This window comes from Bidens hawaiensis, unplaced genomic scaffold (assembly GCF_021521415.1).
Source record: "Bidens hawaiensis isolate Kalapana, Puna unplaced genomic scaffold, B.hawaiensis_p1.1 tig00027333_1, whole genome shotgun sequence".
Classification (NCBI taxonomy): domain Eukaryota; kingdom Viridiplantae; phylum Streptophyta; class Magnoliopsida; order Asterales; family Asteraceae; genus Bidens; species Bidens hawaiensis.
The window spans coordinates 178,004-186,203 of record NW_027494423.1 but is presented as its reverse complement, the minus strand read 5'-3'; positions in this window follow the sequence as shown (position 1 = coordinate 186,203).

The window sequence follows — 8,200 nt, the reverse complement described above, 5'->3', positions numbered from 1 at the left end:
GGAAGGATTGGACCAGTTGCTTATCGACTGGAGTTACCTGAGGAAATGAAAGGCATTCATGACGTGTTTCACGTATCTAACCTACGCAAGTGTTCAGCTGATGAAACCCTTGAAATGCCTTTAAAAGATGTTAAAGTTAATGAGAAGCTTAAGTTTGTAGAACAACCGATTCAAATTGAAGACAACATGATCAAGTTCCTCAAACGCAAGCGAATCAAGCTAGTGAAGGTTAAATGGGATTCTAGACGAGGACCCGAGTATACGTGGAATTCAAGTCAGAAATGAAGAAGAAGTATCCACATCTATTCCAATAAAACTCGAGGACGAGATTATTCAAAACGTGGGGAGGATGTAACACCACGTAAATTACCCTTATAGAATTAAGCTAAAGTGTGTTCCTCAAGTCTAGGAACTGAAAATAGAAAATCTGAAAATCTAAACCAATCGCGATACGCGATAGGACAATTAAAGAGCCATCGCGGTACGCGATGGATCTTCACTGAAACTAATACTTGGGCGGCTTCGTGATACGGCCAAACCCATAGAATCATTGCCTTACACGTGGTACGTTTTGACAGGCCACGTGTCAACACGTGGCATTCTCACAAAATTGCAGCATCGCGATACGTGACAGCCAACAATAGACTCCATCGCGTATCGCTTTGGAGTGCAAACTCTGCCTATAAATAGAAGGTTACGGGATTGAACCTCATTCATCCCAAAACACCTTCATTTTACTCACACTTAGTGTAGGGGATCGTGCTCGATTGCTACGGTAAAACCAACGTTCCATTTTCTCAAAGTACGTGCAAGTATCGAATTCCCTAACGAGTTATCAATCATTTAAGCGAGCTTATATCAAGATCATGCCCGTCAAGTCGTCACTCTTTTCTTTTTATTAGTATTCCGAGTGCTCGTTTAAGGTAGGAATTATGTTTAAGTTATTCAAGTTATAGCTTAGACGAGGCTATGGCCTTTAACCTTAATAAGATTTTAAAAGCATTCATAAAGAGTTTCCATAAAGAGTTTTTATAAAATGATACTTATTGATGAAGCAATGTTAACCAGGTTATATTTTGACGGGCATGTACTTTAAAGGGGATATCACTGGTAGTGAGTTTCTTATCAAAGGAAAGTAATTCTTATAAATTCCAATCAACCGTGGGACCCGTATACTTACCTGGAGAAACTCACCAACGTGTTAGAACCTATTATGCCAAAGCATGCTATATCAAACGTCACATTAAAACAAATATTTTCATTCATAGACAAAGTTGAAAACTTTATCAAGGTTAAGCTTACGGATAATAGCTTAATCAAGAAACACCATTCAAATATTTATAAGGTCCTATTTATGTATAGGTTAATATCACTCTCATTCACAATCAAGAAGGTTTTCAAATGCACACCGGCGGTACAGGTGAATACGTTAAACCTTTATAAACAGTCAAAACATACTTATACTCAATAAGATGAACATGTTGTTTATCTTAAAGAGTCAGCCAAACGTTTACATGAGATTACGTGATCTCTAAAACGTTATAATACAAGATAGAAAATAGAAGCAACTCAGACTAATTACACATGTGTTTGGATCCATACATAACTGTCTAGCCTAAACAGTCGCAGGCTACGTGGCCACGGGCTAACAGTCATAATTAGTTCTGCATTAGGGGCTACGAGTCTCGGGGAACACTTTTGTGTTTTGTGTGTGTAGGGTAGTGATGCAAATCCCAAGAATGAAATACTTTCTGTTGAGCTTGTATAGAAAACTATATTTGTATTGTAAATGTACTTTAAATATTTTTAGAGTCATACGTGTTCACCAGCACATAGTTGTATTTTTTCACCCATTGCAGGTAACTAAGTATTATTAAGCAATAACAAGTATTGGAGTCATCATGAAGATAGAAGTTCGCATGACAAAGATGGCTCAGTTTTTGATAATGAATCCTTGTAATATAAACAATGGTTTTGTGAACGAATACTTGGGTATTTAATTACCAGGTAAATTTTCAATGTAAATTAATATTTTAATCAACTAAAGTCTTCCGCTAAAATCAATCCATAAACTCTGATATATTTATAAAACAGGTACCAACTATTGGTTACACTCCTAGCCCTTAAGTCGGGGTGTGACAATTCGATATTTCAAATTTCATATAGTACAATCTCCCTCGGACTTAGCTCATCATGACCAACTGTTTTTCAGTACTAGCAAGTAGTTTTATCAAATAAATTTCTTCTGAAAAAGTGTTAGTGAAGAAGATATTTTCTTCCTGACTTTATAGAAATGTAAGTGCGGATGACAGCTAACAAATTATGTTACAAACTAATGAATTAAAAAACTACAAAAAAATGTTGCAGATAAAACAAAACTTAAACTACTAAAATCTTCTAAACAACTTATGATAACCATCAATTGTTTTCCCTCGGCTCTTTGTTCTTTAGTAGTTAATCATCAATCAGTCAAATATATTCAGTAGATTCATCATTAGTTTCTATAAGGTGTTTAGGAGCAATAATTATTATTTTATCATAGTGGAGAACAACTTATTTGATTCCTAGCCATCAGTCCTTTCCAGGTTCCAATATATTCACTTCAAAAAGGGTTGCTACAAATTTTTGGAAGGAAGTAATTCTCTTGCTTGGATTCTCGCGATCCATCGTATCTAAAAGAGATGTGGTTTTTCTCAGCCATTTTTGGCGGTAACTATTTCGCTTGAGCCAAACTAAGCTACAGTTGAGGACAAGTTACCATCGCTAGATGGATGAGCAGACCAGAGTTATGAACTGTTGCCTTGAAGCCTATTTATAATGTCTTGTTAGTGAAAACCCTACAAAGTGGAGTACTTACTTACCATGAGCTGAATATTCGTATAACGCGGGGTATCACGCCAAAACAGGCACCACCCCTTCCACTGTCGTATATGATAGGGAGCCCCCTTCCTTATTGCCTTATGTCATGGGGAGACTAAATATGCATAATTGAAGCAACAGTTAATAGACTAGGATGATATGTTAAAGCTTAGTAGAAACAATCTCGAAAGGACCCAAGACCGGATGATGAATCATGCTAACCGCAAACAAAGAGATCTGATGTATCAGGTTGGGGATTTTGTTTTCCTAAAAATTCAACCCTACCGTCAAAAATTTTAGCCAATGGTCGCTATGAAAAAATTTTTCCATGCTTTTTCGGTACATATCGTATTAAACGTGTGGTGGGTGTTTCTTATGAATTGGAGCTCCTGCCTACATTTAAATCACCAGGTTTTTCCATGTGTCCGTGTTTAAACCCGCACATGGATCTTTCTATTCTGACCAGCAACCTCCATTGCTCATCACTAAACATTGGGAAACTTACTTATCACATTCTATTATAGTGTCGATCAGTTCTTCATGTAAGTAATAGAAAACATGATAAATATTAAACTTTTGAACCTGTTACAGCAGGGAGAGTAGTAACCGCAGCAGGGTATGATGTAGTCGACATGCTTGTCATCTTGATCAAGTTCCCTTTTAGGATGTATAGTTAAGGATGGTTAGGGTTGTTGAGAGAAACCCGGTTTAGAAGAGAGAGGAGACACATCGTTTTTTTATGTGTGTGAGATTAGGTTATGATGTTAATTTATTCTCTCTATATATACACCCAAGGGGAAACCCTTTATTAGCTATTAAGAGTAATATGGCCCATCAACAATTACTAAGCTAATATATAATAAGGTATAATTAATTATTTTGATCTATTATTATATAAATGATAATGATGGCCATATAAATAAATATATAAAATATATTTATTCTTACATTCTCCCACTTGGCCGAGTAATCATTTATTATGAGTATTAAATAAGCCTGATCAGGAGTTAACACTCATTTTAGTTTTAAACTCAAACTGGAGCAGAGAAATACAGTCATTGAATTGAACATCAGCTCAAGACCCCCATTAATCATACCGCAGTCCTTATTTAAAACCTAAGTAGTTATGATCAAAATTTTCAAGTAAGCCCTTCAAACGTTTGATTTGTATAGTATTTTGTCTATATGTCATTATGCATGCAGAACATATTAAGAGACATACAAAATCAAAACTAGTGAGGAAATATTAATAGTTAATAATTCATAGTACGATATGCAGTTGTACGTGGTCATCAATAAACCTCTCATGATTATAAGCGCTTTCATAATACTTACGGGTAGACCTTTAGTTATAGGATCCTTAAGCATATCATGAATGTATTCGATACGAAAAATTAGAATCCTCAATTCGTTCATAAACGAATAATTAGTTTCATATCGAAATTTAATGTAGCACCTCTCAAACTGTTACTGTTTGAGAAAACATGGTAGCTGACTTTATCACAATTAGTCTTCAGTATATAATTTATCTGGAGTTTAATAAAACTTCTGAGTTCACTAATAAATATTCAACAACATTGTAATTAATCAACACATTATGTCGTTATGACTTAGGTTGTTGTTATCAGTTCATTATGACTCCTCCATGAGATAAATTTATCTTCTGACATAAGAATATATCCCGAAAATTACATTTTCTTATATCTGAATAGTACAAAGTTTAGAGTAATCTACCGGTTTGAATTATCACTTTTTCTTTTAAATTATAGTCTTTCGTTTCTTTTAAAGATATTTTAATACTCTTTTAGATGTTTCACTTTAATCTAGGCATATCTAGTGTGTTACAATTTTGAGTAATATCTGAACGAGTATAGACTTGAACCTACATAAGGCTTCTACTTAATGAAGCATAAGGTAATAATCTCAATGATCCTATTATCCTCTAAATAGAGCAATATTGTTTGTTACATGTGTAAGGACCCATTTAAGATAAAACTTATAGAACAAAACTAATGTCCCTTTGGGTCTATCTCAGAATGTTATGATATCTATTATGTAAGGGATATCTTTGAGATATGTTATATCAAATTGTGTGCACAATGCTTTAACTTATGTAACATATACTTGTCAGAAGAATGTCATCTATGTAAGGACAAGTTTGTTTTTAGTTGCTCCCACTCATCTTGAGGTAGGTACATTAATCCACTTGGTTTTTGATGAAAATAATTGTATAAATATTTCATCAAATTTTGATGTTTGCATTAACCCATATATGGATTTTATTGACTTATAGACTAAATGTTCATTAACCTTCAGTTTATAACATTTAGGTTGTTTTATGAGCATGTAGATATGTAAGTCAGTTATTAGGGAAAGTTGTTTTAATGTTCTTCTAACGTAGCTCTTTAACTATTATAAGCTACTTAAACAGTGATGATCCTCAAATAAATGTTTTATAATATAGGTTATAAGATTCTTTGATGATTTATTCCCTTTTGAATCTAACCTTTAATAATCAATTATGCTTCTTAGTGTCTTAACGTTTGTGTTAGGATTTAGTTTAGTTATGAACACCTTTAGGTGATTCAACCAAATCTCAAAATATTAGCGACTTATGGAGTCAATTATGATTGATGATAATGGTTTAATTATAAGGGGTATGATCATTAAACTTTCCAACATCCATTTCAACTTTAGTTAGGGAGCTCGCATAATCATCAAAGTTAGTAGGTTTAAAAACCTAGATGACCTCCTGAGTTGATTATTGGGTTTATTTGAAGTTTCGGTTTTATGAATTAGCTCTTGTTTAGGTTTCTATCATATTCAGGATTCTAAATGTGTAAGAGTTGGTACAGTATGGTGTACAAGATGTGTAATTGGAGTTAAATTTGGAGTAAAATTTAATAACTCTCTTCCCCCTGCTTCTTGTACTTTTGCCAAGTCATTATAAGGACTTTTACTGCTCCCACTGACCTTAGAAACCTTTAGGAAATTAGCATGGTTAGGGTCAATATTTATAGATCAATCAATTCTAACAGAGAAACAAGTTAATAATATAAGTTGTTGGAGTTTCTCTTGTTGAGGATTAGTTTAGTAAGAAATCCGAATATGCCCAGTTTAAGCAACAATGAAATTTTTGTAAGAGATTGTAAATTCTAAAGAGATAAGTTTTGATAGAATAGTATTGTGATGGAGCAATGTCTTGTACAAGAGGTGTAATTGAGATAATATAAAGTTTTCACTCCCCCACCTCTTGCAAATCTTGTAAGTTATAATTGAGACACTTAAGGCTCCCACTAATCTTTAATATCTATAGAAAAACTACATAAGGAGTTTCAGTGATGTACGTGATGTGGGAATTTCTCATATATATGTTACACTTGATTTGATTTCATTAACGTCCAGATGTCATAATAAACTTAAGGACATATTTAGAAGAAATCGTATTATGTATATATGAATGGATCTCTTTAAAACCATGGACTATAGAAGTCAGATTAGATACAAGTAAATAGCATTTTAAATGATAAAAGAATTATGTCTGAATATTCCGTTTGAATAAGTTTCATGAATGTCAGTGAAATATAACTTATGGTGGACCCATACTTATTCCTTAAGCCAAGTAATGTTTAGGGCATTTAACACATGATTTAAAATCACTAAGAATGAGATTATATGAAAAATCACCCTCATCAACCATGTCATGATTTCTCATGAAATTTGGTTTTAATAGATGAATATTATAGGTCTCATTTGTCTTTCGTTAAATTTTTATTTACATTATAACAAAAGTTGTGAAAGTATACATTATCATCTAGTTCTATTTTATAAATGTTTCAATCCAGATATTGATAACAAATAATATAAGAGTTTAAGGTAAGAGTGACTTTATGTTGGCTATGAAAACCTTATAACTGTCATAATGTAACTTAAGTATTGATACTAAATTCTGATTAATCTTCAGAATATTTAAGGTATCATAAAGTATAATTAAAAGACAGTTTATCATGATTCTAATAACCTTAACATTTAAATTTGTCACTAACACTCGAGTTAGTTATTTGTTAATTTCGGGTAAACATATAGAACTAGACTCAACAAATCATGTGTTAATGGGAATATTAGGATTAGCAGACTTATATATCATTATTATACAACTATCAATTTTAGGCAGTTGTTCTTTTGAATTATGGATAGTCTTGTAATGTCTATGCCTAATCTAATGGCATATTTTTGCAATGGGACTTCTCCTTAAGAAACCTAAGCTGGAAGTAATACTTGTATTTTGTCTATGAACCTTAGAATTATCCTCTTTTAGGTTTTAGTGGTAGTGAGTTGAATAACATCTTATTTCTAGCACCAGACATTTCTTTTCGTGTACATATGTTGCTGATCAACACACTCATTTTTCTTTGGTACTTCTGAGTGTTATAGTTGATTCGTAAGGCACCAAATTGTACTGCTGAAAATTTTAGTATGTAATGTACTAAAAAATGTATTTATTTCCATGTGTAAGCCCTTAATTTTATGGGTCATGGTATATTACATTATGATGTATTCGGTAATGTCATTTAACCTTACAGTTAGAATTTTCAAGAAAGAATGCATGCATCTTATGAGTTATTTTGATTAGTCTTAGGTTAAACTAAATCAAGAATAACTCTAGTGATAGCATTTATTTAAATAAATTATTGATTATCATAATTATAAGAGACATTATGATTAACGCATCCCATTTGTTATGCTCTAGTTTTTAATATAATGATTGTTATTAGAAAGAGCAGTAGAATAGCCATATCATGTCTTAATGAATAATTAAAATTGAGAAGAGCTAAATGTTATTAAAACTCTTTATGAGATAAAATTCAATTGTATTTTAAGATTAGAGTGGATGATTTGGATGAGATCGTTATTTATGGAAGAAAATATAGTGAGTAATATTATGGGATATTAAAATAATATAGATTAAAGTTTATGATCATTAGATTAATGAAGGATCATTAATATGAGGATCACTATATTTTATTGAAGATGTGATATGTCTATTATTAACATCAAACTAATAGACTATAATTAATAGTTCTACTTAAACAAAAAATAAATCACCTTTGGGCATAATTAAAATTTATTTAGGTATATGTGCAAAACAATTGTAACACATCACCTTTGGGCAGAAGTGAGACAATTATTTTAATTATACACGAGCTAGTTTTGCTAAATAAAAATGTAACAAATCACATTTGGGCAGAAGTGAGACATTTGTATCATGTTAGGCAAAACTAACAAAAGCTTTTCAGTTATACTTGAATGATAGGGTAAATGTAACTCAACACCTTTGGGC